We start from the raw sequence: 13576 nt of genomic DNA, 5'->3' as shown, positions 1-13576 counted from the left end.
ATTTTATAAAACAATCATAATAAAAGAAATAACAATCCAATCTTCATCCAGCGTCTCTTCCTCCTGGACCCGGGTTTTGTCAGTCCTTTCTATCCCATCAATCTAGCGCATTAACCTGGTAACCTTATGTCCGAGGCCCTTAAGTCTCTTCCATGTCCCTTCCGCAGCTCTTCTTCATATTTATAGCTATATTTTCCTTTATCTCCTACTTCTTTCACTCTTGGGAACTCCAGCTTGACAATGCTTTTGACCCTTCTCGACAAATCAGCCCCTTTTCCATAGTCCCCACTAAGTTCCATGTGGTATTTAAGAACATGTTTCAAAAACCCTCCAAAATTGAGAGCCCCCACAACCCCAAACATCTCACAACCCATTGTCAGACTCGAAAAGTCCAAACCTCCCTGCATAGGGGGGTCTATCCAACCCCCCATTTCCAAACCAAACCAAACTTTATCTTTCCAAATCTGGCTTTTTCCAAGTTCATTTGTCAAATCCAAGAATTCATGTTCCTGCTGGGCCGCAGCTCCCTCCATCCCTGGCGCCCAAGATTCAGCAACATCCTCTTCCCTCATCTGTTCTGTCAGGGCACACTCCTGATCTAATTCCTGGGTGGGCTCTATGTAATATCCCACTGCCTGTCCAAAATTTCTAATCGCATCAGTCATAAAATCCGTCTTCTCATGTGGCTGTTCCAGTAGGGCACTTGTTTTACAGAAAGCACTCAACAGAGCTTCTGAATACATTATCCTGCAAGGTCAGAAGTCTATTCCCACGATCGTAATCTGTAATAGCTGCGAGCTTCCCGATTCAAAATTGGTTACAGTTTCACAGGCTCCCTCTAGGGGAAAAACTTCTGCTTGTTCTTTTCTTTTAAAAACAAATCTAACAACAAAGTTTCCTTTTTCAGATATTTTGTCAATATTTGTTCCTTTAAAATGCGAAGGGGAACAATGGAATCACTATGTATCTCTTCCTTTAGCTATCTGTCAAAAACGTTTGTCTCTGGTCAATGAGCTTCAAAGAACGTCAGTCCTGACACCCCGCTCCAGGATCAAGACGGTGGAAAGTTACTTTACTTTACACTCACTTCTGCAGGTTTAAACAGTCCAGAAAAAAATCCCCCCTCTTCTCCTGCTTCCGAAGGGGGTTCCACAATTTTAAATGATGAAAGTTAATCCTTTAGAAGCGATTTTCAGAACTTTAGTTTGCTGTGTCTTTGCTTTATTCTATCTACAAAGAAACGGAAGGCTGACTTCCTGTTTAGACCTTCCCGTTTCAGTGCCAAATTAAATTAAACTTTTAAGTCCAGTTTTCCTTTCTGCTCACAAATCCTTATTTAGAGTCCAATTGTCCGAAACTTAAGTACTCACGGGTGGTTGTTTTAAAAGCCAAATTGTCCCAGGAAAAAGGCAGCGCTCTCCGGCAACGGCTGTGCGGCTTCGCTCCACGGAAGAAGCAGTTGACTCTCAGCACCGCGCCACTTCCCCCTCTTCGCTCCGGAGCCCGTTAGTGGGTTCCTTTGCGGGTTGGGGGGGCGCTAAAGGTGCCCGCCAAGTCCCATGGTCACAGGCTTCATCCGCCTGTGATTTTTGAATGGGTCCCCGCTTCGCCGTAGCGGAAAAGACCCGATTCCCGTGGAGCTGGTCCCTCCAGTTCAGAGGGAGTCCGCCATTGCCGATGGCGGAGGGTTGGGTTCTTTAATTCCTCTCAATAACCTGCACTGTTAAGAAATTTTGCAACTTGCTTAATAATTAAAAATTGTACTCCTCCACCCAATGAAATGATAGACAAGAGACTCGGGAGATTGCCCTGGAAGGGACTGTGTAATGACAGTGTTATATCACACTGTATATCAGTGTTTCCTGATATAAACTGCTTTTAAAAAGAAAAATTGACACTGACTCCACCTCTTAGTTATTACAAGGGCAGTATCTGTCATTTACAGGAATTGTGTTATATGCACCCTTTTGAAATTTTTGAAGGTAAGGCATTAAGGTGTGGCAGAGAAAAAGCTTTCCTGTATTTGGGAATATATCAAAGCCAGGCAGCTAAAAAAAAAAATTAAAGTAGCTTCCAAATTAAGAACAAGTAGCACCATCAGCACATTTAGGCATAGACTTTGAATAAGAAAATGAGATGGAAGGGGGTTGGGAGGGAGGAGGGGGAAACAAACCCAGAAACTTTTCCGTTTTTTAAAGGTTCTCGTCCAGCTTGCAATTCTGGCATCAGCACATTCATTTCACCTTATCATACTGCTCGCTGGGAATTGTAGTTCTCAGCACCAGCTATGGCAGAGAGATGCTTGGAAATTCAGCTCCACACAAACACAGCACACCACCAACGAAAACAAACATATGCAGGACTTGAAGAGGGTTTAACATGTAGATAAGAAACAAAAAATGTGTATAAGAAACAACTGAAAGAACTAACCACAACAGTGAACATATGCACCAGACAAAAAGGCTGCTTAGTTGAGTGGTCTGGTCACGTAGTTCACAACAATAAATAAGAGTTTCATCGGGAATGGTAAACATTAAGGAACTTTGTAGTTCTACAAAGGAGCTGGCTTTGTAGTTCATTCATATAGTTTCATAGCAATCAAAGATAGTTTCAGTGAGAACAAGGGGTTTAGCATTAAATAACTTTTGTCCATGCTCTTACAATACAGCTGGCTTTGACGTTCACATAGTTTCACCGCAAAGAGAATCTCAGGCTGTGTACAGATTACTGTTTACTATGGCTCCAATGTGCTCCCATCAGTGGCATTTGAAGCCAAATACACATGACATTAGCTACAATCCATTTGTAGCCTGCAGTTTCTTGAGAAATACTCCTGTTTGACGCATTTGCCCACTAACCAGCTTTCATCCAATGTGAAAACAAGCCGCGTGACTCAGCTACATTCGTCACAATCATACATTTTGAATGCGTTATAAACATGCAACGCCATGTGGCGCCAGAGAGCAAAAAGGAATTGATATTATATTTTTGCATAGGCTTTTTTTTGGGTAACGATTTAATTTCTGACTAGTGTTTTTAACCTGTGCCTAGATCGACCCATGGTTAAGATGAAGTGTGTACATTTGAGACAGCCATCGCACATGTGTAGATGACAGCTTCACTTAGCCTTCAAGAGGTTGCAGACACATGGAAACAAATTAGGTAGTACGTATTGGGTGAAGACATCCCTGTTCCATCTCTGGTGTGTATAGCAATGTAAAAAATGCAGCTTTAAATGTAGCAGGAGGAAAGAACCTTGCAGCATTTTAAGTCACTGACGTGTACATAGCCTCAGTAAGAGCAAGGGAGTTTCCATTTAATAAAATGTTGCACATACATCTACAGATCAACTGGCTAGGCAAGTGATGTGATGAATGCTGACTGCGTATGCACAGATGTACCCAAAATGAAAAATAACTTTGAGAGGAAATAGCTCAATACAAAATATATATAACAAAGCAGTACAAGCTGAACAAATTCTTTTTCTGAATTAGAGAATGACGAACTCTGGCAACCTGATTATTTCACATGTACTGACTCCAGGTTTAAGGCATGAGAAATATTTGTGTGCAAGACCCTATAGAGCTGGAGAATCAGAGTTAATAGCTTGGCCTGAATGGATCACAAACCCGATTCAGTTTTGTTTGTTTGTTTAATTTTTTGGATAGAAATTTATATCCCACTCTTCACTATGTGGGTCTCAACTATGATATGGTAAAGATTACCTGCACCATATTCACATTGCCAAATAGCAATTTTAGAAATGGAGAGAACAGCAGACTGTGACAACTAAGGCAGTACTGGATGGGAGACAGAATTAATATATTAGCACAGGATGGGACAGGTTAAAAATGTGGGAGACCCTATCCAAGATAAATGCTTTTGCAATGCCTTAGCTCTCCAGCACTGATATTAAGATGCACCTTCTCATGCATCCCATTGACGGCAATAGACTTGATTCTCTCCTTCTCTAAGTCTGTAAATTCTCAATAGTAGTTTTGCTTAATCTTTGCCTCTGCGATATAATAGGGAAATCAAAGAACAACGGTGGTATTGCAAAACACTATAGTAATAGCAGAAAGGAAGGAATTTGGGTCCTCTGAAAGGATCTCAACTACAAGCACTAGAGCAGACGTCTTTTCAAAGACATTAGAGAGCAGCTACCACTCCACGTAGACAATGCTGGGTTAAACAGATTGTTTTTCTGTCTCCATATAAGGGAGCTCCTTGTGTTCTTTCCACCTACACAAAGCTATGTTGCCTGACAAGTCATTTCTAGGTCAAGGCTTGCTGAAGGCTTAGTTAGGGCTTCCACTGTAACGCTGGCTAGTTAAGCAAATAACTGGAGAATTGTGTCTGAGTACTCAGGACTAGCATTAAAGTCTTTTATATTTCCATTGCTTTTAACTGTGAATCGTCATTAGATTTAAGTCAGTCGATGAGTAACCCAACTGTATCTTCACGCTTCTACAACAGCACTAAGCACCTTGATTCAAAGGCAATAAGTATGATAGTAAGAATATAGAAGGAATCCCACTAGATCAGAGCAAAGTCTGTGTGTCCCAGGAGCCAGCCTCCTCCTTAATCTTGGCATTGTCCTTGTACAACATAGCAGGGAGGAGAATGGGGACAAAACTAGAATTAGTTAGCTCTGCTTGTAATTGGCTCTGGTTCCACCCATTCCCTGCCTTCTCAATGAGCATCGCCCAGCACAGTACCTGGGAACAGGTACTGCCTTATGTCTTCTCCTTTAGGTGGGATTCTTAAACCACCATTCGCCAGCAGCCATGCTTTAAATTCAGGAATAGACAAGCCTCCCCAGCTGTATGAATAGGTCTGTGTCATGCAGGTCTACTCGGTGTCATTTTTAAATTTATCTGTTGCTATTTTCTGTGTTGTTTTTATTACATTTTGTGTATCACCTTGAGATGTGTGGGTAAAGTCATTAATATAGAAACTAACAAATAACAACAACATACATACATACATACATACTTACGTACATACAGTCAATTGGCCCTGTTAAGACATTTAATTCACAGGACTGCAGTCTTCAGTTGAGTGAATAAAGCCCTTGTGGCTACTTAGCCCTGGCTTAATTGCTCAGTAATAATAATAATAATAATAATAATAAATTATTTATACCCCACCCATCTGGCTGGGTTTCCCCAGCCACTCTGGGCGGCTCCCAACAAAATATCAATGATAATAATAATAAATATCATACAAAAACATCCCGAAACAGGGCTACCTTCAGATGTCTTCTATAAGTCACATATTTGTTTATTTCCTTGACATCTGATGGGAGGGAGTTCCACAGGGCGGGCGCCACTACTGAGAAGGCCCTCTGGCTGGAGCCCTGTAACTTCACTTCTCGCAGCAAGGGAACCGCCAGAAGGCCCTCAGCGCTGGATCTCAGCGTCCGGGCAGAACGGTGGGGTGGAGACGCTCTTTCAGGTATACTGGGTCAAGGCCATTTACTGCTTTAAAGGTCAGCAGCAACACTTTGAGTTGTGCTCAGAAATGTACTGGGAGTTTAAAACTTTCAGCATTTGTTTTTGAGACTGAAAACTTTATTTTAATCACCTTTGCAACGTCCATCAATCAAAGCTCCGACGTGATGGACTTATCATACAGCAATAAGGAAAAGTGGTGGTTGGAGTGTTCCCCATGGACACTGGAAGACACTAGAATCATCCTCAGAAGAAAGATATAAAAGGTTAAGGTAAAGGGACCCCTGACCGTTAGGTCCAGTCACGGACGACTCTGGGGAGAGATATAGGAGTCATAAAAACAGTGGTCTTATTTAATCTCTACAAGCGCTGTTCTTGAAAGATCTGTAACTGTTTCCTTCATTGGACTGGCTACTCTTTTAAGGCCAGAAGTGGCCAGTGAAGACACCTTCCTTTCTGTGTGTCTTTATAGCACTTTTTACACTCCATTCTGGAGCCTCCAGATCTTACAACCATAAAAGGTGGTGTGGAACAGTCTGCCAATCCAGACAGCTGGCCATATTAACAGTTCATACAGCCAGCCTGTGACTTCAACCAGAGAGACTGCCTATATATATATATATATATATAGGAAGTGTTTCAAACTATTTCTTCAGATAATATTCTTCTAATGTACGGAGTACAGCATATAGACTCATATGGCAGGAAGTGTTCATTGTGGAAGTAATATATGAAGCTAGTTATTTTGTTTAGTTTAGTTAAATGGAAAATATTTGTATTTTAGAACTTGTTTTATGGTTTTAATTGCCTTTGGGGGCAATTAAACTAAACTGTGGCTGGAGAAACCCATACAGATGGGTGGGGTATAAATAATAACAATAGTAATAATTTTATTTATTATTATCATTTATTACTAAAATGCAGTGCATTAAGTACTTTTACGTATGGGACGCGGGTGGCGCTGTGGGTAAAACCTCAGTGCCTAGGACTTGCTGATCGTAAGGTCGGCGGTTCGAATCCCCGTGGCGGGGTGAGCTCCCGTCGTTCGGTCCCAGCTCCTGCCCACCTAGCAGTTCGAAAGCACCCCTAAGTGCAAGTACTGTAGATAAATAGGTACCGCTTTATAGCGGGAAGGTAAACCGCGTTTCCGTGCGCTGCGCTGGTGCTGGCTCACCAGTGCAGCTTCGTCACGCTGGCCACGTGACCCGGAAGTGTCTTCGGACGGCGCTGGCTCCCGGCCTCTAGAGTGAGATGAGCGCACAACCCTAGAATGGGTCACGACTGGCCCGTACGGGCAGGGGTACCTTTACCTTTAAGTACTTTCAAATATGTAGGGGTTGTTCACACTTCCACTTGTCCTGTGCCTAGAAAGCATGGGTCTGAGCAGTTTTCCTTTTACCCCGCTCCTTTCCCAGGGAAAACCCACTCTTTAGCGATAAGTTGGAACAAATGGCAATCTGCAGAATACCTGAATTACTGTTTGCTCCAATTGAGCCCTAAAGAGCAATTTCCCTTAGTGGAAAGCCACAGGACAAAGGGAAGTTTTTGAGCCCCTTTTTAAAGCAAAACATAAACATAAGGAATGCTTATTATATAAAATCAGATCAGTCTTCCATCTAGGATAGCACCAGCTATCCTGACTTACAGGCTCTACACCAGGGATGGGGAACTTCAGTCCTCCAGATGCTGTTGGACTACAACTCCCATAATTCCTGACCATTGGCTATGTTGGCTAGGGCTGATGGGAGCTGAAGTCCAACAACATCAGTAGGTCCACAGATTCTCCATCCCTGCCCTAAACAGATTGAGGCTTGATCATGAAGCAGTACCAAGTACATTAGTTTCTCCACTGAGCGGGTGACGCTGTGGGTTAAACCACAGAGCCTAGGACTTGCCGATCAGAAGGTCGGCGGTTCGAATCACCGCGACAGGGTGAGCTGTTGCTCGGTCCCTGCTCCTGCCAACCTAGCAGTTTGAAAGCACGTCAAAGTGCAAGTAGATAAATAGGTACCGCACCGGCGGGAAGGTAAAAAGCGTTTCCGTGCGCTGCTCTGGTTCGCCAGAAGCGGCTTAGTCATGCTGACCACATGACCCGGAAGCTGTACGCCGGCTCCCTTGGCCAATAAAGCGAGATGAGCACCACAACCGCAGAGTCGGTCATGACTGGACCTAATGGTCCCTTTACCTTTACCTATGCTCCTAGTAAATTAGAAAAATATAAAGGAAACTTGTTATGTCGATCAAATTATCTTATATTTTGTTTTGGAAAAGACAAAAGAATTTGTTCTCTCTGAAGGCATTTGTTCAGTTTTGAGATAGTGATACACTTTTTACAGAACAGTCCTAGATCCAAATTCCACAGGCACAGCAAATGCATATCTCATTTTCCTGCCCCCAGCGTAATTAGAGTTTAGAATTGCTCTGCCTGACTATCTAAAAAAGATGTACAGTGGTGCTTCCGGTTACATACGCTTCAGGTTACAGACGCTTCAGGTTACAGACTCCGCTAACCCAGAAATATTATCTCGGGTTAAGAACTTTGCTTCAGGATGAGAACAGAAATCGTGCTCCGGCGGCGCAGCAGCAGCAGGAGGCCCCATTAGCTAAAGTGGTGCTTCAGGTTAAGAACAGTTTCAGGTTAAGAACGGACCTCCGGAATGAATTAAGTACTTAACCCGAGGTACCACTGTAAAGGCATTTGCTGAGGTGAGGACACCAGCATCAGATTCTCCAGCTAACAAGCAAGCTCTACTGTAGTCCTGAATTTGATTTCTTCTGGCAGTCCAGACGCCAGACTCAGTCCATGTCTCCCCCGCCCCCACCCCATCTGAAGCATAATATCCAAGGCCCATCCACTTCCTCAAAGATTTGTGACTATTTTACCAGGAAAGCAAAATCAATATGAAGGCAATAACATTGCAGTTATATAATCTCGGCAAGCCTGGCTGCTCTTCAGACATCACTAAAAATAAAGCAGCAGCATCTGGAAAACTTGTTACTCTATGAATCAGTGGTCTTGACTAAATATATTAGTATTTGAAAAGAAAAGGGAAAGAAAGGGACACTTTGCATCACTTACCAAGCAGACAATTTTCAAATAAAGGAGTGTGGGAGGAGAGAAAAGCATCTCGTTGTAAAAATAAATACTTTACAGCTTCAAGGTATAAGGAAGCCAATGGTAGCTATAGCAACATGGTCACTCCAGTACGGCTAATACAGATTACTTCCAGGGCAGTAGCCTTGATTATGCTCAAGAAGCAGAGGTAATGCTAGCTCCAAGTGAGTCCTAAATGAAGGAGAATTCCTGAAGCTCTGGCTGGCAAGCATTGTATATGACTTCAGAAAATAAGTATTCATGATATACAGATCATGCACACTTTAGAGAACGAGGCAAAGGTTACTTGAGTTACTTGCGTGGATAACCACACATGCCTGAAGCGCTCCATCTCCTGACACTAGAAGAGAGAAGAGTTTGGATTTGATATCCCGCTTTATCACTACCCGAAGGTGTCTCAAAGCGGCTAACCTTCTCCTTTCCCTTCCAACAAACACTCTGTGAGGTGAGTGGGGCTGAGAGACTTCAGAGAAGTGTGACTAGTCCAAGGTCACCCAGCAGCTGCATGTGGAGGAGCGGAAATGCGAACCTGGTTCACCAGATTACAAGTCCACTGCTCTTAACCACTACACCACACTGGCTCTCTTAGGAAAGTATGCTAAGACTGAAGCGCACAGGAGAACCCCGTCATAAAACAGATGACAAAGACACATATCTTTGATCAATCCATTCAGGTTCTAATGCAAGCATTGATGACGACATTATTATTGCTCCCACTTGACGGAAGACGATAAGCTGGGACGGGAGAACCTTGATTTTTCCTGATTTGCGTTTCCAGTCACAGCGCCCGCCTCCCTGTGCAGTGGCTAGAATGTGCTGAAGGTGCACTGCAGTTGGATTTCAAGTGTCAATGGTGGACCAGAGTGGAAACATCCGATCCACAGCCCACCAGTCTGCCCACTAGAGGACCCCTGATTGGCCAGTTCAAATTAATACTTTTGGCGGGGAATTCTGTCCTGCAATGCAGTTGGCTGGATAGAGTCTCAACAGGCCATGCTCGTGCATCCTGGCTGCTGGGGATGGTGACTGTCCCACAAGGGGCCGCAACTGCCACTCACCTGGAATCAGGTAAGTGGCCAGTCTTTCACATGCACAGATATTCAGGCAGTGCACAAACCCCCAGTGTGACCCAGTATATATGTGTGTGTGTGTGTGTGTGTGTGTGTGTTTGTTTGTGTGTGTGTTTGTGTGTGTGTGTGCATGTATCTCAGTTGATTGCCCTGGATGATTACTGCACACTTTTGGTCTGGCAACTGAATATATATGCACCAAATGACTCAGTGGGAATGCACACCATGTTTGAGGTGATATAAAAGTTCCTGTACATGGAATATATAGCTGTGACTAGGGATGGGGGAAGACATTCGCTTCACATACGGTATATTATTATTATTATTATTATTATTATTATTATTACTACTACTACTGCTACTATTATTATTATTATTATTATTAGAATTTATATACCACCCTATACCCAGAGGTCTCAGGGTGGTTCACAGAACAAAATCAAAATACAAAACCACAAAATACATAAACAAAATAAAAATAACCCACTAACCCCCCCCAAAAAAACCCCCCATATTTTACAAGGGCGTAGGATTTTAATGTGAACCTACCTAATATGAACTTTTTGAATCAATATGCAAAGTGAAATTTTAGAAATTTTAAAATTCACACTTTTCTGAATTTTGCAATGCAGGTCTCCTGCCAAATGATGTCAATAAAATGCATATATAAGGGGACAGTATACTTAAAATGCATATATATTTGTGAAAATAACATACATATATTGGGGAAAAATGCTTGCAAAAATGTGTACATTAGGCAAAACTACAAATAAAATGTGTCTGTTAAGTGAAATGCATATTGAAATTATGCTGGACCTTTCTGAGGACCTTTTTAAAAAATAAAAAACAACTGATGCAGAAATATGATGAAGCAAACAAGACTGGAAAAATAAAAATCCAAGAAAAACGGAAAACAACAGGTTTGACCATTCCTACTTGAGACAACTCACTGCTGCACACAAGTCATCACTTAGCAGTCAACCTACCTATATGAATATGCACGTGTGAATCCACCCCCTTCTACAGCAGAGTCATTACAGTCAATATTCATGGAGGGCTAGTTTGCCGTTTCTCCACTTTCAACCATCTTGGAGAAAAGAGGAACAAGTCCAGTGCTCCTCCCTCCCCCTTGTTCACTTCGAGTTATTCAAGCATCTAGCCACAGGCTTTGCAATCACTGCACAGCAATCTCCAAATAAAAAGGCATTTAATGAATAATACTCTGTTTTGTAGCACACTTCTGTGATTAAAAACCTTTCCTGCTAAAGTGCATCTGCTTAACATGCTACCCCCTTTGGAGAAGAGACCACTATTTTGACTGTTCTCCCATCATGTTTGCAGTCTGTTCTATGCTCTGTGTCTTCTCAGTCGCTTGATTTTTTAATTCCTCCCCACTCTGCAGTTGTCCCATCTTCTCATGAGAGTCTGCTAATATTCAGAAGTTAGGGGTTACTTACTTGTGTTTGACAACTAGCTGGTGGACACAGCAATGCAAAACAGGGAACTTTCCAAAACTCTGAGGTCACACGTATACAATTTTAGGAAAATGGGAGGCTCCTCAAAAACAAAATATCCACAATGGTTTGCAGGGCTATGATGTTATGGAATAAGGGATGATGTCTTCAGATCATGAAGGGAGAGCTGGCATCATTTGTGAGGTACTCCACTGCTTACCTTCTAAAATGATAAGATGCTTGGGTTCTACAACCTCTGCAAAGCACACCCTCTCCTTTAGAAGCCTCCAATTCTCTAAAGTAGTCTTGCTGATTACAGTTCTTCAAAGCCAAAGTGGATAAAACATTCGAAGATCTTTGATACTGCTTTTAAAAAACAATAGAAGTCATAAGGAACCATGCAGGGCAAGGGTGAAGTTTGATTGGCACTGTGACACTGAAAAGGAGCAAACCATTTTCCCCATACTGTTTTTCTGATTAAAACAATACCACCAGCCAATGCGCTATTTTCTCTATGGGGAAAAGTATAGAGGTACCACATTAGTTAGGCTAAAGTATCCTAAATATAGGGACACGGGTGGTGCTGTGGGTTAAACCACAGAGCCTAGGACTTGCCAATCAGAAGGTTGGCGGTTCGAATCCCCACGACGGGGTGAGCTCCCGTTGTTCGGTCCCTGCTCCTGCCAACCTAGCAGTTCGAAAGCACGTCAAAGTGCAAGTAGATAAATAGGTACCGCTCCGGTAAACGGCGTTTCCGTGCACTGCTCTGGTTCGCCAGAAGTGGCTTAGTCATGCTGGCCACATGACCCGGAAGCTGTACGCCAGCTCCCTTGGCCAATAAAGCGAGATGAGTGCCGCAACCCCAGAGTCGGCCATGACTAGACCTAATGGTCAGGGGTCCCTTTACCTTTACCTATCCTAAATATATTTAAAATCACTCTCTTATTTATTACTTCTAAATATGGTAGCTAAAGCTTGACATTAGAAGAGGTTCCAGCTAAACTTCAGTGACTCCTGGCACAAACTTTTGAGTTTATCTTATTTTGCAAAACGTTCTGTGATTGCCTAATTGTATTTTTTCTTTGAAGAGTGCTATAGAAATGAATTAATCGAATGGACAAAAATCCATAAGGAATTTGCACAGGCAGGATTGCAGAAGACTAATTACCATGGTTATGTGAAAACTAATCCAGAACTGAGAGATGGAGGTGCCATTAATATTAGCAAAGATAATTACTGTGAGTCAGTATCAAAATCTTTCTCACTGTTGAGTCTGTGTTTGGAAGGCTTCCACTTTATTCCTCAGAGAGATATGCTGAGCTCCACATGCCAGTTGAAAAACTGTTTATTAGACTGCAGGCATGTCATGTCTGTTCATTTCATTGCTATCGGATCTCAGGAACAACAGAAGCTGTCGGCAGCTAAGGTCAACCTTCAGTATTTTTCCTAGTTTTGTGGCAGGGAGATTTTCAGCTGCCTTTAACTCTGCTTCCATTGAGAGACAAGCACTGTACAATTTGCAAGCTGCATATGATGTCTCACTAGACCAATTATGTCGCTACAGGAAAAGTATATTTCTTTGTTGATCCTGAAATATTAAATTTTGTCATAATCACAATCTTGCTATAAGGCTGGGAATAGCTTTTAATCTCCAAGAAGCAATATTCAAAATTAGTTTCTAATCACACAACTTTGGTGTCTCTTGCCTTAATCTGAGCAATCTACCAGAGTGGTGTTTTAAATTAAATTTAGGTATTTAAAATTAGCAAGCAAACCATAGACAGGTGTATCAGAACTATTATTATAGACAGAACACCTATCTGATATTCCCAAGTCCTCATCATTTTGTTCCTCTGATGCAGGGATGGGGAACCTCTGGAAGTTGGACTACACATCCCATCATCCCTGACTACTGGCTATCTGAAAGGCCAAAAAAAACCCATACCTGCTCTAAGGCCAATGTTCTGTCAGGATAGGTCTGAAAACTAATCAATCTCATGTTTTTTATTGTGCAGTAGAACTGTAAGTGAAAGCTGTACCATAAAGAAGGCTGATCGCTGAAGAATTGATGCTTTTGAATTATGGTGCTGGAGGAGACTCTTGAGAGTCCCATGGACTGCAAGAAGATCAAACCTATCCATTCTGAAGGAAATCAGTCCTGAGTGCTCACTGGAAGCTGAGGCTCCAGTATTCTGGCCACCTCAAGAGAAGAGAAGACTCCCTGGAAAAAACCCTGATGTTGGGAAAGATTGAGGGCACAAGGAGAAGGGGATGACAGAGGACAAGATGGTTGGACAGTGTTCTCGAAGTTACCAACGTGAGTTTGACCAAACTGCGGGAGGCAGTGGAAGACAGGAGTGCCTGGAATGCTCTGGTCCGTGGGGTCACGAAGACTCGGACACAACTAAACAACAACAGAACTGTAAGAAGAACCCTCTGTATAGAATTCAGAGTCAATCTAGTTCATAACTCTATTTTTGTAGT

This window comes from Podarcis pityusensis (genome assembly GCF_964106645.2).
Source record: "Podarcis pityusensis genome assembly, chromosome: 2".
NCBI classification, from domain to species: Eukaryota; Metazoa; Chordata; class Lepidosauria; order Squamata; family Lacertidae; genus Podarcis; species Podarcis pityusensis.
The sequence above is the reverse complement of the archived record's forward strand: the minus strand, read 5'-3'. Positions refer to the sequence as shown.